This window comes from Neoarius graeffei, chromosome 7 (assembly GCF_027579695.1).
Source record: "Neoarius graeffei isolate fNeoGra1 chromosome 7, fNeoGra1.pri, whole genome shotgun sequence".
Taxonomy (NCBI): domain Eukaryota; kingdom Metazoa; phylum Chordata; class Actinopteri; order Siluriformes; family Ariidae; genus Neoarius; species Neoarius graeffei.
Genome location: NC_083575.1, coordinates 88,736,845 through 88,763,804, shown reverse-complemented (window position 1 = coordinate 88,763,804; position 26,960 = coordinate 88,736,845).

The following is a 26,960-nucleotide window of genomic DNA, read 5'->3' as shown; positions in this document are numbered from 1 at the left end:
TTTCAACCACAAATGACATCCCTGCGACTCAAAACTCTCCAAGGTTGAGGCAGAGTCATGAAGTTTTCCACGTGTTGCCATCTTGGTGTGACCCAGTTCCATAGTTATGATAATTAGTTAAAACTCCTCACGTTCGAATATTTCTGTAAGGCCATAGTATTTACCTCAAGAGGGAGGAAAATGGTCCCAAAATGGAGAAAAGCGACCCTCAGCACATCAAAGATGATCACATCTTGTCCACATAATATTGTTCTTATGAGACATAGGAAAAATGCCATGCATTAAAAAAAAAAAAAAACAGAAAATTTTATGGGGTGGCACAGTGGTGTAGTGGTTAGCGCTGTCGCCTCACAGCAAGAAGGTCCAGGTTCGAGCCCCGTGGCCGGCGAGGGCCTTTCTGTGCGGAGTTTGCATGTTCTCCCCGTGTCCGCGTGGGTTTCCTCTGGGTGCTCCGGTTTCCCCCACAGTCCAAAGACATGCAGGTTAGTTTAATTGGTGACTCTAAATTGAGCGTAGGTGTGAATGTGAGTGTGAATGGTTGTCTGTGTCTATGTGTCAGCCCTGTGATGACCTGGTGACTTGTCCAGGGTGTACCCCGCCTTTCGCCCGTAGTCAGCTGGGATAGGCTCCAGCTTGCCTGCGACCCTGTAGAACAGGATTTAGCGGCTAGAGATAATGAGATGACATGAGAAAATTTTAGATGACTTAGCAGTCAGCACCTTTAATAAGAGACAAAATCAGATTGTATGATGATTATTAATCCTCAAAGTGCAAGATATTGAAGACTTCTCTGCCAGGAAACTTTGTAAAGTTGTAAAGTTACAGTTTCATTTCTGACAGCTACACAGTGCTGACAGTAGAGATGCCTTCCATAAATGCTAAATAAACTTTACCATATCAACAATAACACACAATATTACCATATATTAATTTGCATAGAAGGACTGCCATATGGGTCTTTGTGTAACTTCCTGTTACATAACGGATAATGTATTAGAATCAGCACATTAATATAAACCTGGGATTTGCAGCTGCACTACTGAAGGCTTTTATTCAAAATGAATCATCAAATTCTGACCACGTTCTGATCAGATTCATGAGTTCAACAGCACTTTGCCATTACTGTCTATATTTATCACATAAAAAGAGTTATAAACAAGCAAATATAAATTAGTAAATGTAACACAGATGCTTAAAGGTAGACTGCCTTTCAGATTTTTCAAATGTAGGTCATAAAAAGAATTTTCCCTGACACCCAATTATTTTTGTTTAGTGGACCAAAAGCTACTGAATTCGAATCACAGACTTCAAATTTTATTAGATTTTTTAATAGAACAATTAATGAATTTAGGGCCATGTGGTCCTAAATTCTCTGCTATTTTTTTCTCCTTCATCATGACCCAATTCAAGATACTACATCATGCATCATGTGGTGGGCCTTCCGTGTTCACGCAAGGCATTGTGGGATAGACATTTGAAACAGGAGAGAAAAATGAAGGACATGAGTGTGTGAATGAAAGACCGACTACAGTAACGGAAAGTGAGAAGAAAAGACATGTTATATATGAAGGAAAGGAAAGACAGGACCAAACTACAACCCTGATTCCAAAAATGTTGGGACAAAGTACAAATTGTAAATAAAAACGGAATGCAATGATGTGGAAGTTTCAAAATTCCATATTTTATTCAGAATAGAACATAGATGACATATCAAATGTTTAAAATGAGAAAATGTATCATTCAAAGAGAAAAATTAGGTGATTTTTAATTTCATGACAACAACACATCTCAAAAAAGTTGGGACAAGGCCATGTTTACCACTGTGAGACATCCCCTTTTCTCTTTACAACAGTCTGTAAACGTCTGGGGACTGAGGAGACAAGTTGCTCAAGTTTAGGGATAGGAATGTTAACCCATTCTTGTCTAATGTAGGATTCTAGTTGCTCAACTGTCTTAGGTCTTTTTTGTCGTATCTTCCGTTTTATGATGCGCCAAATGTTTTCTATGGGTGAAAGATCTGGACTGCAGGCTGGCCAGTTCAGTACCCGGACCCTTCTTCTACGCAGCCATGATGCTGTAATTGATGCAGTATGTGGTTTGGCATTGTCATGTTGGAAAATGCAAGGTCTTCCCTGAAAGAGATGTCGTCTGGATGGGAGCGTATGTTGCTCTAGAACCTGGATATACCGTTCAGCATTGATGGTGTCTTTCCAGATGTGTAAGCTGCCCATGCCACGCGCACTAATGCAACCCCATACCATCAGAGATGCAGGCTTCTGAACTGAGCGCTGATAACAACTTGGGTCGTCCTTCTCCTCTTTAGTCCGAATGACACGGCGTCCCTGATTTCCATAAAGAACTTCAAATTTTGATTTGTGACCACAGAACAGTTTTCCACTTTGCCACAGTTCATTTTAAATGAGCCTTGGCCCAGAGAAGACATCTGCGCTTCTGGATCATGTTTAGATACGGCTTCTTCTTTGAACTATAGAGTTTTAGCTGGCAACGGCGGATGGCACGGTGAATTGTGTTCACAGATAATGTTCTCTGGAAATATTCCTGAGCCCATTTTGTGATTTCCAATACAGAAGCATGCCTGTATGTGATGCAGTGCCGTCTAAGAGCCCGAAGATCACAGGCACCCAGTATGGTTTTCTGGCCTTGACCCTTACGCACAGAGATTCTTCCAGATTCTCTGAATCTTTTGATGATATTATGCACTGTAGATGATGATATGTTCAAACTCTTTGCAATTTTACACTGTTGAACTCCTTTCTGATATTGCTCCACTATTTGTCGGCGCAGAATTAGGGGGATTGGTGATCCTCTTCCCATCTTTACTTCTGAGAGCCGCTGCCACTCCAAGATGCTCTTTTTATACCCAGTCATGTTAATGACCTATTGCCAATTGACCTAATGAGTTGCAATTCGGTCCTCCGGCTGTTCCTTTTTTGTACCTTTAACTTTTCCAGCCTCTTATTGCCCCGTCCCAACTTTTTTGAGATGTGTTGCTGTCATGAAATTTCAAATGAGCCAATATTTGGCATGAAATTTCAAAATGTCTCACTTTCGACATTTGATTTGTTGTCTATGTTCTATTGTGAATACAATATCAGTTTTTGAGATTTGTAAATTATTGCATTCCATTTTTATTTACAATTTGTACTTTGTCCCAACTTTTTTGGAATTGGGGTTGTCATAAATATCGGTGGTCAGTGAGCACCTCGGTGTGATCAGCTGTTTGTTTAGTGACGGAATGATGGAACTGTCAGTGTACGGTCAAAGGTAAACCTGCGCATATGCACACACACGGATTTCCTCTGTATGCTTGACAGTGCAAAGCGAGCGACTTCATGCACTTTATTTCATGCACCCTCAAGTTAAATAACTTCCCAGCCAATGAATGGTCTGATATGTTATGAGATATTACAGAAATAAACGTATATCACAATGACCACATTTTAGAGGGAACTAAATTTCACCGATTTTATGAAATCAAAAGGCCGTCTCGCTTTAATGAATGGCTGCTATTTTTTCCTCAAGTGACTATTTTATAATGCAGTGCAGAAAGCTCAAGTAGGTTTAAATCAGAAATAACATGTTTTTAACTTTTGCTTAAACACCCTTTAACATCAATAGCACGAGAGGAAGGATGTTGCCCATAAATAATGTTTGTATTTTCTTCCTGGTACACAAATTTGTCACAGGGGTCTCGAGAACTTTCAGTCTGTCACTATAGAGCCAGAACAGTGTGATGTTTAATTCTGCAGGGATTCATGTAGATCAGGGTGTGTTATTCATGTGGATCAGTGTGTGCGTTAATAGTTTATAGTGCCAGGAGGTGCTCAGGACTCAGGAAATGAAATAAGTGTGTTTCTTACAGAGGCTATGAACAGCTGATAGAGGATTTTTTGCACAAAAAATTATTTCACGAGCAAACAGAGAAAGGTTTGAATAACGAGACACCAACAGGTGAATTAACTTCTACAGCAAGATGCTAACAAGAACAGGAAACAACGACCATATAAGGAAAATGAAGGACAGCATGAGAAATATGCAGGGACACTGGGGACAGAATCAGTGTGTATCTAATGTAGATTTTAATGAATGAATGAATTTTATGAATTGAATGAATGAATTTATTTTTATTTTCGAACATGTATAAAAAATGTATGTAACCATTTGTACATACAAAAGAAAGAAAACGAGAAATAAAAAAATGAATAACATAAAGAGCTAAGACATTACAAAACACCACACATTGTTCAAAAAAGGAGTGGGAAGAAGTACAATACTTTTTTTAATTTCCCACCCCTTTTTAACTACCCCGAAATCCAAACTACATTAATACACCTATAAAATATATACCCTATATACACTTCATGAATATCTATATAAATATATAATTACAAAAATAAATATATACTACATACCATATATATACACTTCATAAATATCTATATAAATATATAATTACAAATATATATATATATATATATACTATATACCATATATACACTTCATAAATATCTATATAAATATATAATTACAAATATATATATATATATACTATATACCATATATACACTTCATAAATATCTATATAAATATCTCCCATCTCATCTCATTATCTCTAGCCGCTTTATCCTTCTACAGGGTCGCAGGCAAGCTGGAGCCTATCATATAATTACAAAAATAAATATATACTACATACCATATATATACACTTCATAAATATCTATATAAATATATAATTACAAATATATATATATATATATATATATATATATATATATATATATATATATATATATATATATATATACTATATACCATATATACACTTCATAAATATCTATATAAATATATAATTACAAAAATAAATATATACTACATACCATATATATACACTTCATAAATATCTATATAAATATATAATTACAAAAATAAATATATACTACATACCATATATACACTTCATAAATATCTATATAAATATATAATTACAAATATATATATACTATATACCATATATACACTTCATGAATATCTATATAAATATATAATTACAAAAATAAATATATACTACATACCATATATATACACTTCATAAATATCTATATAAATATATAATTACAAATATATATATATACTATATACCATATATACACTTCATGAATATCTATATAAATATATAATTACAAAAATAAATATATACTACATACCATATATACACTTCATAAATATCTATATAAATATATAATTACAAAAATAAATATCTACTACATACCTATCCCTGTAAATATGAATATATAAGCTATCCCCATAAATAAATATATACCATATATACCATATACTAAGTTAGTTCTAATATAACAATCAACCCTATTCTATTTATCCCTCATCATCCTCCATTAACACATTTCCTCTTCTATATACTTGTTTAAAAATATTTTTTGTACCTTTTTTTAAACAGATTTATATTTGCACTTTGTTTTATTTCTGTCTCCAGTCTGTTCCATAAAGTCACCCCATAGCTCGATACGCACATGTTTTTCATATTTGTTCGAACCTTTGGTTTTTTAAAATTTAGGTCTCCCCTTAGATTATATCCCCCCCTCTCTCTCTCTAAACATTCCTTGTATATTCTTTGGCAATAGATTATTTCTCGCTTTGTACATTATTTGTGCTGTTCTGAATTTGACCAGATCCATAAATTTCAACATGTGTGATTTTATGAATAGTGAGTTTGTGTGATCTCTGTATCCTGTTTTGTTTATTGTCCTTATTGCTCTTTTCTGTATTGTACATATCGGCTGCAGAGTGGTTTTGTAGGTGTTTCCCCAGACTTCGACACAGTAAGTCAGATATGGCAAAAATAATGAGTAATATAGAGTATGCAAAGATTTGCAATCAAGAATGTTTTGTTTTCCACAGAATTGCTGAGCACTTTGCCAGTTTTGCTCGTATGTATCCTACATGAGGTTTCCAGCAGACTTTATGATCCAAAATCACACCAAGAAATTTAATATCCTGTACAATTTCTATCTTAGTATTGTCTATTATCAATTCTACATTACAATCTATTTTGTGTCTCCCAAACAACATGATCTTTGTTTTGCTTAGATTTAATGATAATTTATTTTTGTCAAACCATAGTTTTAGTTTATTTATTTCAGTTGTGATTATCTCTAAAGTCTGCTGCAAATTCTCACCGGAACAAAAAATATTGGTGTTGTCTGCAAACAAAACAAATTTCAGTACTTGCGAAATTCTACATATGTCATTGATATATAATATGAATAATTTCGGACCTAATATTGACCCCTGTGGTACCCCGCATGTAATGTTCATGAAATCAGATTTATGGTCACCTATCTGCACAAACTGTTGCCTGTTTCTTAGATAGCTCGACAGCCAGCTCCACCCAACTCCCCTAACACCACACTTTTATAGTTTACTTAATAATATACTGTGATCAATAGTATCGAATGCTTTTTTTAGGTCCACAAATACTCCAATTGCTATTTTATTATTGTCTATACAGTTTGTGATTTCCTCTATTAGTTGCATTAGTGCCATCGATGTTGATCTGTCCGTTCTGAATCCATATTGACTGTCTGTAAGGAGGTTGTGTTTTTCAATGAATTTGTCCAGTCTATCTGAAAAACGTTTTTCGAGTATTTTGGAGAATTGGGGGAGTAAAGAAACAGGCCTGTAGTTTGTGAAATGGTGTCTATCTCCGGTTTTAAACAATGGTATCACTTTTGCAATTTTCATTTTAATGTAGATTTCTGATGTGTATGATAAAATATCTCATCTTATCTCATTATTTCTAGCCACTTTATCCTTCTACAGGGTCGCAAGCAAGCTGGAGCCTATCCCAGCTGACTACGGGCGAAAGGTGGGGTACACCCTGGACAAGTCGCCAGGTCATCACAGGGCTGACACATAGACAACCATTCACACTCACATTCACACCTACGGTCAATTTAGAGTCACCAGTTAACCTAACCTGCATGTCTTTGGACTGTGGGGGAAACCGGAGCACCCAGAGGAAACCCACGCGGACACGGGGAGAACATGCAAACTCCGCACAGAAAGGCCCTCGCCGGCCACGGGGCTCGAACCCGGACCTTCTTGCTGTGAGGCGACAGCGCTAACCACTACACCACCGTGCCGCCATGATAAAATATAATATAACATAATATAATATTTAAAAGTTATTCCACGAAATCGAATTGTACACAAGCTGATAGCCGACGAGGCACGTAGTACTGAGTCAGCCATGACAAGATTGAGTGGAATAGCTGTTTTATTCTATCCACATTCATTGGATTTTGAGAAACAGAGCATTTTTATTTTTATTTTTTGCAAATTCAATAAAAAAAAAAATTATACAAAACATCTGACAAAACAATTTCTGATTAGAATGTAAACAAACCGGTGAAATAACAGTAGCAGTTTCTGAAAAAATGCAATAATAATAATAATAATAATAATAATTGAAAAATAATAAAAAAGATATGTTCTTTTTGTTGCTTTTTTTGTATTTTTGGGGTTTTTGTTTTCAAGTAGAGTTTTTATTTCATCCTCAGTTGGTTCAGCAACACGCTCTGCCATTTTGTTTTTCTGTACTCATGGTATATGAGCTGATAACCTAGTAGTAGAGTAGCCAATCAGAGCATGCAATTGCTCATATCCAGTGAAAGTGGATAGAATAAAATATTATGTATCACAACTTGCCTAGGGTGTACCCCGCCCCTTGTCCGAAGTCAGCTGAGATTGGGTTCAGTTTTCCCTGTGACCCTGATGGAAAAGTGGTATAGATAATGGATGGATGGATGGGTAATAATTACACTTTTAAAGCTTACTACCTTATTTTGTCAATATACAGTACTGTGCAAACGTCTTAGACATGTAAAAAAAATGCTGTCAACCAAAATCGGCTTAAAAAATAATGAAATTAAATGTTTCAACATTAAAAAAAACTATAAACAGCAGTAAGCCATAATAAATGAAACAAAGTCAATATTTGGTGTTAGATGAACTTTTGCTTAAAAAAAATAGTAATCTCAGGTACAACGAGTGCAGTTTTATAAGGAGAAGAGCTGTAGGTTTTACTGAGCATCTTACAGAACCAGACACAGTTCTTCTGGACACTTTGACTGTCACACTCGCTTCTTCATTTTGCACCAAAAACCAGCAGCCTTCATTATGCTTTCTTTTTTTAATCTGAAAAGTGCTCTCTTATGTAATATGCTGCTCAGATACAAACTTTTTTTCTGTAACATTTAATTTTGTGCTGGAAAATGAACGTTTGGAACTCTAAAATTATTTTGTACTGACTCAATAATGTAGACATCATAAAATAGAAATCTATAACAAAGTTTGTATGGGAAAACAAAACAAAACAAAAAACAACAGGGCGCCTAAGACTTTTGCACAGTATTGTATGTTGACAGGTAGTTACTACAATAAATATTTATTCTATTGTTACTGCAGTGTTTGTTTCAGTAATGGTACATTTTACAAAGTTCATTCATTCTTTCATTCATTGGAAACCACTTGAGGCCTGCATGAATGAAATTTACTGAATGAACAATAATCCTTATCACACTCCATTAAATACAACAATAATAGCAATGTAAAACGTTGTGTCTAAATACTTTAACTATCAGAATCAGTGAGTGTGTTCTGCACATGTGTATTGAAGAAGTGCTCCTGGTGCAGTCAAACAGTCCTGTAAGAAAACAGTCGATTTAACACATTGCAATCTATTTTAAAATAATTGTGTGGTTGGATGAGCATCAAACTCGCATTCTGTAACAGATGCAGGACTCGGATTGACCTCAAAAAAAAGGTGTCAATGTATAAGCCATTCATCCATTCTCCATAATCCTGTGCAGGGTCGCAGGCAAGCTGGAGCCTAGCTGACTATGGGCGAGAGGCGGGGTACACCCTGGCCAAGTCGCCAGGTCATTGCAGGGATGACACATAGAGACAAACAACCATTCAGACTCACATTCACACCTACGGTCAATTTAGAGTCACCAGTTAACCTAACCTGCATGTCTTTGGACTGTGGGGGAAACCGGAGCACCCGGAGGAAACCAACGCAGACATGAGGAGAACATGCAAACTCTACACAGAAAGGCCCCAGTCGGCCGCTGGGCTCGAACCCGGACCTTCTTGCTGTGAGGTGACAGTGCGAACCACTACACCACCATGTTGCCCTCAGTGTATAATATCTAACAGAATCTCAGCAAGGATGCAGTGTGTGTGTGAAAGCCAGAATAAAATCAGAGTGGCAAAAATATTTGCATGTAAAAATAGCCATTCATTCACACCTCAGGGCAAATTCGAGTAGCCAATCCACAATTATTTTGGAGGTGGGAGGAATTCAAAGAACTATAAATGATGATGGTCATGAACACTCAACTAATATGAGGGAGATATAAGTGAAGTATGGAATAAAAATTCAAAATGTGGATTTTCCAAGTAACAACATGGTGAGTCGTTCAGCCACTGGTTCATAAAATTGACCTTCTCTCTCTCTCTCTCTCTCTCTCAGTACAGATAGTGTTAAACTAGAAGTGCTAATACCAATTAACTCACATACAGCACATTTGTTTCACAGTTAGAGGCTACTGCAGAAGAGTAGATGAAAGTGTCTGTCTTTTTTTTCCATTTATGATATTATAGTGTCATATTGTGCACAACCCCTGCTTTAAAATGTCCTTGTGCACACATGGCATTATGTCATGTTGAAATGTGTGAAATCTGATTTGTAAGTGTTTTCTTGTAACTAGCTGATATTAAGGGTGGCATTTATAATTAAATATATATTTATTTCTTCAACATTTTCTCTCTCTATCTCTCTCTCTCTCTCTCACACACACACACACACACACACACACACACACACACACACACACACACACACCTTTTGGGCCAATTTAGTGGAGCCAATCTGCCGAGCTGCATGTTTGTGGACAGTGGAAGGAAACTGGAAACTCTTCTCATCTCATTATCTCTAGCCGCTTTATCCTTCTACAGGGTCGCAGGCAAGCTGGAGCCTATCCCAGCTGACTACGGGCGAAAGGCGGGGTACACCCTGGACAAGTCGCCAGGTCATCACAGGGCTGACACATAGACACAGACAACCATTCACACTCACATTCACACCTACGGTCAATTTAGAGTCACCAGTTAACCTAACCTGCATGTCTTTGGACTGTGGGGGAAACCGGAGCACCCGGACAATCCCTTGACAGCAGCACAATGCAGAAAATCATGCAGATACAAATCAAGAGCTTCAGTTAATGCTCACTTCAAACATCAGAATGGGAAAAGTTGCGATCTCAAAGTGTGACTTACACTGTGGCACGGATGTTGGTTTGAGCCAGATGGACTGGTTTGAGTATTTCAGAAACTGCTGATCTCCTGGGGTTTTCACACACAACAGAGTCTCGAGTTTACACAGACAGAATGGTGCAAAAAACGAAATACACTGAGTGAGCGACAGTTCTGTGGGTGGAAACAAACGCCTTGTTGATAAGAGAGGTCAGAGGAAAACGGCCAGATTGGTTCAAGCTGCCAGGAAGGATATAGTAACTCATATAATCACTCTTTACAACCATGGTGAGCAGAAAAGCATCTCAACATGCAACAACAGAAGACCACATTGAGTTTCACTCCTGCAGCCAAGAATAGGAATCTTAGAGTCAAAAAGAAGTTCCTATTAAAGTGGCCAGTGAGCATATAGAGAAGGTAGATAGATAGACATAAGTTGTAGAATGCTCTTCTCCATACACATTATAGATCTGAACCAGTGGCGGCTGGTAGTCTTTCAAACAGGGGAGGCTGGTCGGTTACGATATTTCCAGATTTTAAAAGAAAAAACATCAATTTTGCCCATACTCTTGCCTCTGATCTGGCTGATTGTTGGCAGCGTCACAAACTGTGAAATAACAGGTTCTTTTGGCCCATTAGCCTACTGTCCAATATACATGATGGTGGTGTTGGGGGGGGGGTGTTCATATTTTAACATTTTATATTTTATAATTGTGGCATGTTGTTTAAAAATTGACCTCGGCTGTGTTTTTGTTTAAAAATGTTTTCCAAATTGTAGTGGTGTTTAATTCATATCCAGAAAAACATATATTCCAATATAATATACTCAGCATAAACATTTTAAATAGATTCTATATTTTTAGTCCATCCATGACATATTACTAAAGTAGCCTATTTACTGTTGTTGATGTGGGTCACTTGCTGTTAGCCAATTCACTTTCTCGTACCAGGAGAGCTGAAAGGAACGAGTATTATTCCCTACCTTTTTCACCAAGTCAATTTGAGGCGTTGGTCTACCCTGCTCTTTAATTTTAATTTTTTCCTCGAAAGGAAGACTGGCAAATGGCTTCGCCAAAATTAAATCAGCAATGCTTGGCATCCATGCGCAGCTTTCTTGCTAGCTGACTAGCCCCCTCAAGTTCAAGTTCAGTCACTCAAATAAACGACATTTCTGGAACTAAGATAGCAAACTTGACAACACTATATTTACACTTTATTTACAATGAAAATATATACACTAGGCGGCACGGTGGTGTAGTGGTTAGCGCTGTCGCCTCACAGCAAGAAGGTCCTGGGTTCGAGCCCCGGGGCCGGCGAGGGCCTTTCTGTGTGGAGTTTGCATGTTCTCCCCGTGTCCACGTGGGTTTCCTCCGGGTGCTCTGGTTTCCCCCACAGTCCAAAGACATGCAGGTTAGGTTAACTGGTGACTCTAAATTGACCGTAGGTGTGAATGTGAGTGTGAATGGTTGTCTGTGTCTATGTGTCAGCCCTGTGATGACCTGGCGACTTGTCCAGGGTGTACCCCGCCTTTCGCCCGTAGTCAGCTGGGATAGGCTCCAGCTTGCCTGCAACCCTGTAGAAGGATAAAGCGGCTAGAGATAATGAGATGAGATGAGATATATACACTACAAAAGCTGGTAGAAACCGTATGTAATGAATGAAATCGACATGTAAGCCGATCTCTTACAATACACCACAGCACTTGCGATTCCGCATGGGACTGAACTGATGTTGCCAGATACTGCTGACGTTATCCAGTCCAAAATATGTTCAAAACCCGCCAAAATGCACTTAAAACCGCCCAATTGGGAGGGAAATCGACCAATCTGGCAACACTGTCCGCTGCCTGTCTATAGTTGAAACGAGCTGTCAATCAAAGAAAATATCCGGCCGCTTTCACCAATCACCAGTCTCCTCACGGAAACTGCCATGTCCCTCCCATGTGAGGCTCGGAGTCCGTGGGCGGGCATTTTCGCAGTATTTGTCCAATAACCATCTTGCATTTTGAGATTGAAAAGCGCATAGCTCCCATATGCCGTTGAAGTCAATTGAGGCTGGGAGTCCGTGAGACTCCGTGGCGGGCATTTTCGCAGTATTTGTCCAATAATCGTCTTGCATTTTGAGATTGACAAGCACATAGCTCCCAATCCACTGAGGCTGGGCTGCATCGCGCTGTCACGAGGGGGAAAAACTCACGCACACGTTAGGCGAACTGGGGAAAGTTATAACGGAATGATTTCGCACTGTAGTTGGGTTGAGCACATATATTTCTATGATTCTGGATCTGAAATAGCAATGTTATAAGGTTGGCTATAACATAAGCCTAGCGCAATTCATCCTACACGATGTTCGTCATTTTTAGAGGTGGCTGAGCCTCCCTCACTGTCTTAGAGCAATCGCCCGTGATCTGAACACATTATAGGAGAGATCAAACCACACACACAAAAACTAAATATACAGCATTGTCTCTTAACTTCATTAATCTTTGAAACTCAATAATATCTATGGCTTCATTCATTTAGTGAGGCTCATTCACAGAAAATTAAACCTCCAAACTGCTCTTCTGCTTCAGACCTGTGATGAGCTTGCATTACATTATTTTAATTTGCCACCGAAACCCATAACCTCGCAAATCCACTGTAATAAACTGGCTATTGAAGAGGCTAATTAAAATTTTAATTATACTGAAGGTTAGCATGTGAACTCATATAATGTAGGGATGCTCATGAAGTAGATTGTTCTCGTCAGTCCATTCATATGATGATGATGATGATTATTATCTCATCTCATTATCTGTAGCTGCTTTATCCTGTTCTACAGGGTCGCAGGCAAGCTGGAGCCTATCCCAGCTGACTACGGGCGAAAGGCGGGGTACACCCTGGACAAGTCGCCAGGTCATCACAGGGCTGACACATAGACACAGACAACCATTCACACCTACGGTCAATTTAGAGTCACCAGTTAACCTAACCTGCATGTCTTTGGACTGTGGGGGAAACCGGAGCACCCAGAGGAAACCCACACGGACATGGGGAGAACATGCAAACTACGCACAGAAAGGCCCTCGTCGGCCACGGGGCTCGAACCCAGACCTTCTTGCTGTGAGGTGACAGCGCTAACCACTACACCACCGTGCTGCCCCTGATGAGTATTATTATTATTATTATTATTACCCATATGTAGTTGAAGTCTATGAGGTTGCCAAAAAAAGGAAAAGCATCCAACAGAGAGTTTTTTTTTTAATAGCAATTAAATCACTGCCATTAAACACAAACACTCATTTACAATTGGGGTAGAAATCAGGGATAGAAAACGTGGACTGACTCAGCAAATTTCTTTGCTGTCACCTGTAATATGATGGCTGATGAACTTTGATTGATGTTAAATGTGTTTGAAGGAGTTTTACCCGACACTCTGTGCCAAAAGTTACTACTTACAGGTTCTGTGCACTGCATTCAGGAAAAAAAAATGTATGAAAAAAGAAGAATTTAAAAGCAGTTTTATGGAAACCTCTCCTGAGTGGCGCAAGGAAAATCTCATCTCATCTCATTATCTCTAGCCACTTTATCCTTCTACAGGGTCGCAGGCAAGCTGGAGCCTATCCCAGCTGACTACAGGCGAGAGGCAGGGTACACCCTGGACAAGTCGCCAGGTCATCACAGGGCTGACACATAGACACAGACAACCATTCACACTCACATTCACACCTACGGTCAATTTAGAGTCACCAGTTAACCTAACCTGCATGTCTTTGGACTGTGGGGGAAACCGGAGCACCCGGAGGAAACCCATGCGGACATGGGGAGAACATGCAAACTCCGCACAGAAAGGCCCTTGCCGGCCACGGGGCTCAAACCCAGGACCTTCTTGCTGTGAGGCGACAGCGCTAACCACTACACCACCGTGCCGCCCGCAAGGAAAATCAGTTGGGATATTGCGCTGGTAATCCAAGAGTACAAAAGTGGGCATCCTCTCTTGGCAGGAATGATGCATTTCCTTTCTCCCCTGTTAATCAAAGCAACACTAAACAATTTTGCATGTCTATGAGGTCATATATGTGGAAGAGGGACGTTAGAGCATTCCTCCAAGTGTGTTTGGTACTTGTGCCGTGACACAGCATGAGCAGCAGTTTGAAAAGATGCAAAGGCTTCATGAGTCTTGGAGGAATCATATGTGAGCCCTTACCCTCCCAGTTTAGCCTTAACTGTGATCTGAAAGGGGAGAGCTGGTTGGTTAGTGGGAATTAGCAAATGACCAAATGTGAAAAAATAAAAACAGTTGTTCAGCAAAGAAGGGTATGTGCAGCAGGGAAGTTCTAAAAAGTTATGTATTTTAAGATATCAGCTGCCTTCATAGATTTTAACAACCAGGGTAGAAACAAGATCTATCAAGTCACACTGCTTGGTCCAGTATTTTGATCATAACAAGCTTTTGTTTTTGTGTGATAACCCAGCACAAATATGTGTTTTAACAATGTTGGAATGAATACACCCCCATTTTTTTATACTATGTAATGCAGGGGTCTTCAATCCTATCCGCAAAGGGCCGGTGTAGCTGCAGGCTTTCATTACAGCCAAATTGGAGGCTCACTTGATTGTTGATTGGAGACGAGGATGAAATGATTAAACAAGTGAAATCAGGTGTAGCTCCTGCTTGGTTGGAATAAAAGCCTGCAGCCACACTGGCCCTTTGTGGATAGGATTGAAGACCCCTGATGTAATGTGTTGGCGGCACGGTGGTGTAGTGGTTAGCGCTGTCGCCTCACAGCAAGAAGGTCCTGGGTTCAAGCCCCGGGGCCGGCGAGGGCCTTTCTGTGTGGAGTTTGCATGTTGTCCGCGTGGGTTTCCTCCGGGTGCTCCGGTTTCCCCCACAGTCCAAAGACATGCAGGTTAGGTTAACTGGTGACTCTAAATTGACCGTAGATGTGAGTGTGAATGGTTGTCTGTGTCTATGTGTCAGCCCTGTGATGACCTGGCGACTTGTCCAGGGTGTACCCCGCCTTTTGCCCGTAGTCAGCTGGGATAGGCTCCAGCTTGCCTGCGACCCTGTAGAAGGATAAAGCGGCTAGAGATAATGAGATGAGATGAGATGTAATGTGTTCATAATCAGGCGGCACAGTGGTGTAGTGGTTAGCACTGTCACCTCACAGCAAGAAGGTTCTGGGTTCGAGCCCAGTGGCTGGCGAGGGCCTTTCTACGGTATGTGGAGTTTGCATGTTCTCCTTGTGTCTGCATGGGGGTGCTCCAGTTTCCCTCACAGTCCAAAGACATGCAGATTAGGTTAATTGGTGGCTCTCAATTGACCTTAATTAAATTAAATCTAAAGTGTGAATGGTTGTTTGCCTCTGTGTCAGCCCTGCGACTTGTCCAGGGTGTACCCTGCCTCTTACACATAATCAGCTGGGATAGGCTCCAGCTTGTCTGCGACCCTGTAGAACAGGATAAGCGGCTACCGATAATGGACGGATGTTTGTAATCTAATCTTAGTTTTGTTTAGCATCACAAATGGCATATCAGTATAATATATACAGTAATGCAGATTAAAATCTCATTTTTGTTACACTATTCACACTGGTCATTTCTAGTCAAATGATCTTTATCACAAAAACACCTTTGTAGCTTCTACCTGTGCCTTTCTAAACATTTAATTGCTTCTGTTAATGATTTGAAGATAGACTGCAGTCTTGGGAAGTAGCATCACTATAAATTTTATGGCAAACATCATAACATTTCTCAGTAACGTGCTGGTAATGTCACTCTTCTGAATCAAATAGCCTTTCAGAAGTGAAGCTCTTTTATTGATTAAGTAATGTAGTAGCATCCACACAAGCTGGACTGGGGAAACCATGGCCTCATGGTTACAGAAGCAGCTTTGAGACCAAAAGGTCACTGGTTTGATTCCCTGGACCAGCAGGAATGGCTGATGTGCCCTTGAGAAAGGTACCTAACCCCCAACTGCTCCCCAGGCTGCTCTGGGTATGTCATACATTGCTCTGGATAAGTGCCTGCTCAATGCCTGTAATGTAAGAAGCTAAACTTTTGCCACATTGGTATAGCTTAGCTTGCTGCATGTCTTCAGTGTTGCGAAGCTTCATTTTATGTTGAGTATCTGGTAGCTTAGCTCACTAGACTTTCTAAGTATCTTGCCCAACACTGATTGACAGAATGTCGCTATAAAACAACAAAATGATACCAGTTGACAAATAGAGATAGTTCAGTCAGATTCAGTATACTCAGAGAAAATTTTTTTTCATAGAAAATGTGATCTGCAAGTGAAAAATTCTTTCCAACTGTGTTCAGATTATCCTCATTAGCCCCGTATCTGTCCTGAAGTCTTTTTTCCATTAGAAAAACTCCAACTGTCCAACTCACTTAGCTTTGAGGTGAAGAGCATCTGGGATCTCAGTGCTTAAAATGCAGTTCGTTAATCATTATTGTATATTTTATTGTTCTATACTTGTCAGTCCTCAATTTCAAATGCCTTTTAGCATAAAGACATCTGCTGTATGGGACATTCTGGGGCAGTAACAAAATTATGCATGTTTTTTTTCCTTTTCTTTCAGATAGTTAGGCAGATTGTGGAAGGTTTTTGTGAGCAGTGAACTCGTTCACTTTCTCTACTTTATGAAAGTTTTTTTTTTTTTTACATTATTTTATTTTATGGTCATATTTGCTTGCTTCATGTCAATGGAAGTTTTGTACCTTTTAGAAATACATCAGGGTAGCTTTTCAGCATACATTTTTGGGGCAGAGATGCTCACAAGTCATTTTTTCAAGTTCAAGTCAAGTCACAATTCTTTGAGCTAGAGTCAAGAGTCAAGTCTCAAGTCCATGAGGGACAAGTCCAAGTTAAGTCTCAAGTCTTTGAGCTAGAGTCCAAGTCAAGTCTCAAGTCTATGAGTGACAAGTCCAAGTCAAGTCTCAAGTCCATGAGGGACAAGTCAAAGTCAAGTCTCAAGTCTGTGAGGGACTAGTCCAAATCAAGTCTCAAGTCTTTGAGCTAGAGTCCAAGTCAAGTCTCAAGTTTATGAGGGACAAGTCCAAGTCAAGTCTCAAGTCTGTGAGGGACTAGTCCAAGTCGAGTCTCAAGTCCAAGTCAATTCTCAGGTCTATGAGGGACAAGTCCAAGTCAAGTCTCACATCTGTAAGGGACTAGTCCAAGTCAAGTCTCAAGTCTCTTATAATTGTAATAAGTGTTCTATCATCTGGTCTACTTAGAAAATTGCAATGCTATATCTAAGGATTCAAAGCATCTTTTGTCTGTATTATTATTTTATTTTCATCTTTATTTTATTTATTTTCACCTTTTTAACCCTTTTGATTGCCTAAAAAATGCTTAATATGAATTCTCATGATTAATATGAATTGTGATTTCAAAAGACCTCTAGTGTAACTGTTAAACACTGCTGAAATATATTTATTAAACATGCACTAAATTATGAACAGTAGCAGAGTAAACATGTCCTTCTTAAAATCCTTGGGAGTCCTGAATAAATGTTCTACTCATTAGTTGGCTAGAATAGACTTTAATTAGAAACTCTTAGGAACTTAGGGGTTCATTAAAAAAATACAGTGTGCATTTTGCAATAAAGAAAAAAAAAGCGCTTTCCTTGATATTTCACCAGATGTTAGCTAACAGATGGTGGGAGCAGAATGTGGATGATTAATTTTCCCAACCATTTTTTATAATCATGGCAAAGACAGCACTCTATGCAAACAAGTGGGGCATGCAAAATTTCACTCACTCATCTTTTCAAAATATTTAGCAAACACCACTCTCATCAGGTTAACCCCCCTTAGCTAAAAAACTAGTAACAAAGTAATGTTAAATAGCTGATGCTGAGTGTGGCAGTGGGGGCGTGGTCAAGCGTCGGTCTGTGACCGGAGGGCGGAGTTAGGGAAGGTAAGTGGCAGAATCACTGCACCTGAGGTTAATTAATGTGTTTGTGTGTCTTCCCCAGTGACCGCGCCCTATTTAAGGAGAGAGAGCAAGAGCAGAGGGAGCTCTCTCCCCAACCAGACGACTGATGTGTGTGCTTGTCTGAGTGTCTGGGAGAGTGTAACACTGAAAAGTGTAACAATAAAAAAAGTTTTGTGAACTCAGTGCTGGCCTGCCGTCCTTCTGTGCTCCACCGACCCATACGAACTGTCACAGTGGTGCCGAAACCCGGAAAATGAGCCCAGAAGGATGGCAGGCCAGCACTGAGTTCACAAAACTCTTTTTATTGTTACACTTTTCAGCGTTACACTCTCCCAGACACTCAGACAAGCACACACATCAGTCGTCTGGTTGGGGAGAGAGCTCCCTCTGCTCTTGCTCTCTCTCCTTAAATAGGGCGCGGTCACTGGGGAAGACACACAAACACATTAATTAACCTCAGGTGCAGTGATTCTGCCACTTACCTTCCCTGACTCTGCCCTCTGGTCACAGACCGATGCTTGACCACGCCCCCACTGCCACATACCCCCACCGCCCGACTCAGGCCGGGCGGCCGTCTGGCCTGCAGCCGACTCCCCCCTCCCCCCCTTGACGGGAGAGGAAGTCCACCATGACCATCTGCGCCCCCGGCCTGTGGACCACCTTGAAGTTGAAGGGTTGGAGTGCCAGATACCAACGGGTGATCGGCGCGTTGGCATCCTTCATGCGGTGGAGCCACTGGAGGGGTGCGTGGTCCGAACAGAGGGTGAAAGGGCGTCCCAGGCGCCCACTTGATTGCCAGGCACTCTTTCTCAATGGTGCTGTAGTGCCCCTCATGCACCGACAGCTTCCTACTGATATACAGTACTGGGCGATCCTCCCCCTCCACCTCCTGGGACAAAACAGCCCCCAGCCCTCTGTCCGATGCATCTGTCTGGAACAAAAAGGGGAGAGAAAAGTCAGGGGAGTGTAAAAGTGGCCCCCCACACAGTGCAGCCTTTACCTCAGAAAAAGCCTGCTGGCATTGCTCCGTCCACTGGACCGGATCTGGTGCCCCCTTTTTAGTCAGATCAGTCAGCGGGCTGGTGACGTCCGAATAATTAGGTGTAAACCTACAATAATAGCCAGCCAGCCCCAGGAACTGTCTCACTCCCTTTTTGGTCTTAGGCCTCGGGCAGGCCGCAATTGCTGCTGTCTTGTTAATTTGGGGATGCACCTGCCCGTTGCCCAAGTGGAAGCCCAGATACCGTACTTCCACCCACCCAATCGCACACTTCTTCGGGTTGGCTGTGAGACCCGCTTGCCTCAGTGACCTAAGGACGGCCCTCAGATGTTGGAGGTGCCTCGGCCAGTCATTACTATAGATAATAATGTCATCGAGGTATGCGGCCGCATAGGTGGTGTGGGGGCAGAGGACCCTATCCATCAGCCACTGAAACGTAGTGGGCGCCCCAAACAGCCCAAAAGGAAGTGTGACAAATTGGTGTAAGCCGAACGGTTTGGAAAAGGCCGTTTTTTCTTGGGATAATGGAGTCAAGGGGATCCCCGACACACCAGGAGCCGCCCTCGATCGGGCTGGAGTGTATCGCATACCGGTGAGTGTCCAAGGGGATACATATCAGGCGTTGGTGGATTCTGGTTGTAATCAGACCTCAATCCACCAAAACCTGGTGCAAGACGAGGCATTGGGGAGAGCACAATTGGTGAAGGTGTTGTGTGTGCATGGGGATGTTCACAACTACCCTCTAGTGTCAGTCCCCATTCTTTTTCGAGGGGAAAAATTTATAGTGAAGGCGGCGGTTAATCCTCGCCTTACCCACTCGATAATTTTGGGGACTGATTGGCTGGGATTTGGGGAGTTAATGAGTCATCTAGTGAAAAGTGGGTCCTGCCATAGTTTAACAGGGGGAGGTCGCAGTGTTGCTTTGGCGGGAGCAGCTGTCACAGAGCCATCTACATCATCTCCGCGTCAGAGTGAGGAGCCACCAGCTCCTCCTCTCTCTATTGGGGAATCCCTTGCGGATTTTCCATTAGAGCAGTCATGAGACGAGACTTTGCGGCATGCGTTTGACCAAGTGAGAGTAATCGATGGTCAAACATTCCAGCCAAACACCACCCCGTCCTTCCCCTACTTCGTGATTATGAAGGATAGATTATACCGAGGACACTCAAACTAAAGAGCGAGTCACGCAGCTTTTGATTCCGAAGAGCCACCGAGAATTGGTATTCCAGGCAGCTCACTTTAATCCCATGGCTGGACACTTAGGGCAGGATAAAACACTAGCCCGAATAATGGCCTGGGTTCTATTGGCCAGGGATTCGCGGCGATGTCTGTAGGTGGTGTACAGCGTGCCACGAATGCCAGTTAGTAAATCCAGCGGCCATTCCAAAAGCGCCTTTGCGCCCTCTGCCGTTAATCGAGACCCCGTTTGAATGAATTGGGATAGATCTCGTCGGGCCATTAGATCGGTCAGCACGAGGGTACCGCTTTATATTAGTTCTGGTGGACTATGCAACGCGATACCTGGAAGCAGTGCCTCTTCGCAATATCTCAGCACGCAGTATTGCGGAAGCACTCTTCCACGTTATCTCCCAAGTTGGAATCCCGAAAGAGATTCTGACTGACCAAGGCACCTCGTTTATGTCACATACACTGAATGAACTGTATGGGTTGTTGGGTATTAAGCCGATCTGCACCAGCGTGTATCACCCACAAACGGACAGTTTAGTTGAACAGTTCAATCGCACCCTCAAAAATATAATTAAAAAATTTGTAAGTGAGGACGCACGTAATTGGGATAAATGGCTTGAACCCTTGCTATTTGCAGTGCGAGAGGTCCCCCAAGCCTCCACGGGGTTCTCCCCATTTGAATTATCATACGGGCATAAGCCGCGCAGCATTCTAGATGTGCTACGGGAAAATTGGGAGGAGGGACCTTCACCAAGTAAAAATGAAATCCAATACGTTATTGACCTGCGCGCAAAACTCCACACACTCACGCACCTAACTCAGGAGAATTTGCGGCAGGCCCAAGAACGACAAGCCCGCCTGTATGACAAGGGTATGCGCCTTAGGGAGTTCGCACCGGGAGATAAAGTACTTGTACTGTTGCCCACATCGAGCTCCAAATTGGTCGCCAAGTGGCAAGGACCCTTTGAGGTCACACGGCGAGTCGGGGATGTTGACTATGAGGTGAGGCAAATGGATAGGGGTGGGGCACTACAGATTTACCACCTCAATCTGCTCAAACTCTGGAACGAGGAGGTCCCCGTGGCGTTGGTGTCGGTGGTTCAAGAGAAGGCGGAGCTGGGGCCAGAGGTTCAAAAGGGAACATTGGCATCATGTACCTCTCCGGTCCCCTGTGGAGACCACCTCTCCCCGACCCAACTCGCGGAGGTTGCCCAGTTGCAGACAGAGTTTCCGGATGTGTTCTCGCCCCTGCCTGGCCACACCAACCTCATAGAGCACCACACTGAGACGCCCCCGGGGGTGGTAGTGCGTAGCCGCCCTTACAGGTTACCCAAGCACAAGAAAAAAGTGGTTCGGGAAGAACTCGAGGCCATGCTCAAAATGGGCATCTTCGAGGAGTCCCACAGTGACTGGAGCAGCCCGGTGGTCTTGGTACCCAAGGCCGACAGGTCGGTCCGGTTCTGCGTAGACTATAGCAAAGTCAATGCGGTGTCTAAATTCGATGCGTACCCAATGCCTCGTATTGATGAGTTGCTCGATTGGCTAGGCACGGCTCGTTTTTACTCGACACTGGATTTAACAAAGGGTTATTCGCAGGTCCCCTTGACTCCATTATCCCGAGAAAAAAACGGCCTTTTCCACACCGTTCGGCTTACACCAATTTGTCACACTTCCTCTTGGGCTGTTTGGGGCGCCCATTACGTTTCAGCAGCTGATGGATAGGGTCGTCCACCCCCACGCCACCTATGTGGCCACCTACCTCGATGACATTATTATCTATAGTAATGACTGGCCGAGGCACCTCCAACATCTGAGGGCCATCCTTAGGTCGCTGAGGCGAGTGGATCTCACAGCCAACCTGAAGAAGTGTGCGATTGGGCGGGTGGAAGTACGGTATCTGGGCTTCCACTTGGGCAACGGGCAGGTGCGTCCCCAAATTAACAAGACAGCAGCAATTGCGGCCTGCCCGAGGCCTAAGACCAAAAAGGGGGTGAGACAGTTCCTGGGGCTGGCTGGCTATTAGCGTAGGTTTATACCTAATTATTTGGATGTCACCAGCCCGCTGACTGATCTGACTAAAAAGGGGGCACCAGATCCGGTCCAGTGGACGGAGCAATGCCAGCGGGCTTTTTTTGAGGTAAAGGCTGCACTGTGTGGGGGGGCCACTTTTACACTCCCCTGACTTTTCTCTCCCCTTTTTGTTACAGACAGATGCATCGGACAGAGGGCTGGGGGCTGTTTTGTCCCAGGAGGTGGAGGGGGAGGATCGCCCAGTATTGTATATCAGTAGGAAGCTGTCAGTGCGTGAAGGGCGCTACAGCACCATTGAGAAAGAGTGCCTGGCGATCAAGTGGGTGGTCCTCGCCCTCCGTTACTACCTGCTGGGACGCCCTTTCACCCTCTGTTTGGACCACGTGCCCCTCCAGTGGCTCCACCGCATTAAGGATGCCAACGCGCGGATCACCCGTTGGTGTCTGTCACTCCAACCCTTCAACTTCAAGGTGGTCCACAGGCTGGGGGCGCAGATGGTCGTGGCAGACTTCCTCTCCCGTCAAGGGGGGGGAGTCGGCTGCAGGCCGGATGGCCGCCCAGCCTGAGTCGGGCGGTGGGGGTATGTGGCAGTGGGGGAGTGGTCAAGCATCGGTCTGTGACCGGAGGGCGGAGTCAGGGAAGGTAAGTGGCAGAATCACTGCACTTGAGGTTAATTAATGTGTTTGTGTGTCTTCCCCAGTGACCACACCCTATTTAAGGAGAGAGAGCGAGAGCAGAGGGAGCTCTCTCCCCAACCAGATGACTGATGTGTGTGCGTCTGAGTGAGTGTAATGCTGAAAAGTCTCATCTCATCTCATCATCTCTAGCCGCTTATCCTGTTCTACAGGGTCGCAGGCAAGCTGGAGCCTATCCCAGCTGACTACAGGTGAAAGGCGGAGTACACCCTGGACAAGTCGCCAGGTCATCACAAGGCTGACACATAGACACAGACAACCATTCACACTCACACCTACGGTCAATGTAGAGTCACCAGTTAACTTGACCTGCATGTCTTTGGACTGTAGGGGAAACTGGAGCACCCGGAGGAAACCCACGCGGACACGGGGAGAACATGCAAACTCCGCACAGAAAGACCCTTGCCGGCAATGGGGCTCAAACCCGGACCTTCTTGCTGTGAGGCGACAGCGCTAACCACTACACCACCATGCCGCCCACACTGAAAAGTGTAACAATAAAAAGAGTTTTGTGAACTCAGTGCTGGCCTGCCGTCCTTCTGTGCTCCACCCACCCATACGAACTGTCACACTGAGTTAATATGTTTGCTAACCAGTGCTAATTTGAACTTGTCTTTCACATTACCAACTGACTGATCTATCCGGGTGCCTTGTGCAGTGCCTGATAAAATTTGATGTAGTCAATTCAATGTCCATTATTTTGATATAGCACACCTTGCATTTAGCCATTCTTTTTTTTGGACCCTGTGTGACTGCATTAGAGCCAAATGTTATCACAAATGGCACAGCGCCAGCAGATGAGCCCTCCATGGCCACACTGTTGGTGCTGGCATGTTGCAGCTTAGTCATCTGTGGCCACATGCATGTGTTATATGTGATATTAAGGAAGGAAATGACATTCAGCTCATCAGATACTTCCTTAATGTTAACATACCAAATAAAATAAAATAAAATAAAGATTGTTCATGAGTCTCAAATCTCAAGTCCGAGTCGAGTCTCAATTCTTTTGAGGATGAGTCCCAAGTCAAGTCTCAAATAATTGTGCATGCAACTCGAGTCCAAGTCACAACCTCAAGTCCACATCTTTAGCATGGGTGGAATTTCTTTTTCGTGTTTTGACATTGAGTGAGACTTTCCAACTTTGTGATATATTGTAAATCTATGTGTCAGCCCTGCGATGACCTAGCGACTTGTCCAGGGTGTACCCCACCTCTCGCCCATAGTTAGCTGGGATAGGCTCCAGCTTGCCTGGGACCCTGTAGAACAGGATAAGTGGCTACAGATAATGGATGAATGGATGGATGGATATATTGTAAAGTCAATGGGTGAAATATGTTTTTTTAAGTATTTCTATTTATTACTTTAATGTGAGGGTGGCATGGTGGTGTAGTGGTTAGCGCTATTGCCTCACAGCAAGAAGGTTCTGGGTTCAAGCCCAGTGGCCGATGGGGGCCTTTCTGTGTGGGGTTTAATTAAATGTTACAGAAAAAAAAGTTTGTATCTGAGCAGCATGTTACATAAGAGACCACTTTTCAGATTAAAACAGAAAACATAATGAAGGCTGCTGGGTTTTGGTGCAAAATGAAGAAGCGAGTGTGACAGTCAAAGTGTCCAGAAGAACTGTGGCTGGTTCTGTAAGATGCTCAGTAAAACCTACAGTTCATTTCAGCATAAAACTGCACTCGTTGGACCTGACTATTTTTTTAAAATAAAGGGTCGTCTCACACCAAATATTGACTTTGTTTCATTTATTATGGCTTACTGCTTACTGTTTATAGCATTTGTTTTTAATGTTGAAACATTTCATTTCATTAATTTTAAGCCATTTTGGGTCTACAGCATTTCTTTACATGTGCCTAAGACTTCTGCACAGTCCTGTGTGGTGCAGGGTTAACATTTTTCATATAATTGTGCCCGGGTGGCACGGTGGTGTATTGGTTAACCTCACAGCAAGAAGGTCCTGGGTTTGAGCCCAGCAGCTGATGAGGGCCTTTCTGTGTGGAGTTTGCATGTTCTCCCTGTGTCTGCGTGGATTTCCCCCACGGTCCAAAGACATGCAGGGTAGGCTAATTGGTGGCTCTAAATTGACTGTAGGTGTGAATGGTCGTTTGTCTCTATGGGTTAGTCCTGCGATGACCTGGCGACTTGTCCAGGGTGTACCCCGCCTCTCGCCCATAGTCAGCCGGGATCAGCTCCAGCTTGCCCGCAACCCTGCACAGGATAAGCGGTTATAGATAATGGGATGGACTTTAATGTGACTTAAACAGACACATGCAACTGAGGGCACCTAAATGTTTGGCTAATAAATTCTTCTGAATCTTTATCATTTCCTTCCTTACTTATTTGTTAATTTAAAAACTCCGCAAGCTTGATGTATCTTTAATGCCTATATCCAAGTTCAAGTTCTGGATGAGCACTGTAACACACAAAAATAATGATTTGCTTTGTTATATATAGATAGTTTTCACATGACGTCACAGAGTAGGGGATTCCCTAGTGGCGGCCATCTTGCGGGTCAAGCTTACCGTACGGGTCACTGAGCACACATTGTAATGTGCGAGTACAAAGTATTCAAAAGAACCCAAGCAGGCTATTTAAAGCTAGCAATGGTGCACACCTGTTGTATTCACGGCTGTCGTAATAGGTCAGATGATGACGTCAAGCGGAGCTTTTATGGAATTCCCACTGTATGGGAGCACGAAGGCAAGCAAACAATCTCAGCATACAAAGGAGAAATCTATGGCTTGCGAGAATCAACCGCAAGGATTATCAGCCTTCCAAACACAGCAAAGTCTGCTCCGATCATTTTATAAGTGGTAAGTTGTTTAAATAAACAATCAATTGTGTTTAAGTTTGTTTTTGGAAACCAAAACATCATGTGAACAATCTCTGGAGAATGCCTAACTGGAACCGCTGAGTGTACGTTTACATTGTAATGTACACTTAATATCTCCCGTTTGTCACGTTTCTATTTGAAACTTGTCACTTCACTCACGCAAGGGTCATTTTTGAAAAACATTTTAGGTCTATTCTGTATGATTTGATTTGTGTTTGGGATGCAAACAGCGCACCTTTTGGCGGATGCCACCTGAATCGCGCAGATCCGATTTTTTTTTAGGGGGGGGCGTTGTAGTGTCTGATTATAATTTCAAAGTAAATTCTGTATTAAAATTACTAAATAAGCAAATCCGTTACAGTCAATGAAACAGGAAATATAAGGATGAGAAAAAAACAGTTTAAATTGGGAAGCTGTGCACATTTGCGCAGCCCGAGCAGTGTGCAGGACTGCGCAAATGTGCGCAGCTTTCCGATTTAAACTGTTTTTTTTCTCATCCTTATACTTCCTGTTTCATGGACTGTAACGGATTTGCTTATTTAGTAATTTTAATACAGAATTTACTTTGAAATTATAATCAGACACTCCAACGCCCCCCCTAAAAAAAAAAAATCAGATCTGCGCGATTCAGGCGGCATCCGCCAAAAGGCGCGCTGTGAATATATAAAGTTGTATATATCAGACAGCCTTTAAAGTTTGATGAAGTCAGTTTCAGGCTTTGGAGCAGGCTTTGGCAGTTTCAGGCTTTGGCAGCCCTGCATAGTCACTTGAAAATGCATCTTTGTCCACTTCGTAGGGGTCAATTCCCCCAATCAAGGCCAGTTTGGCTGCATACCGTTGTCGTGAGATGTCGTCTAATGTATCTATATACTTCTGTTTGCTTGATTTTGCCGACATTGATCTTTATTTTAGAAAACTGACTATATAACTTCAT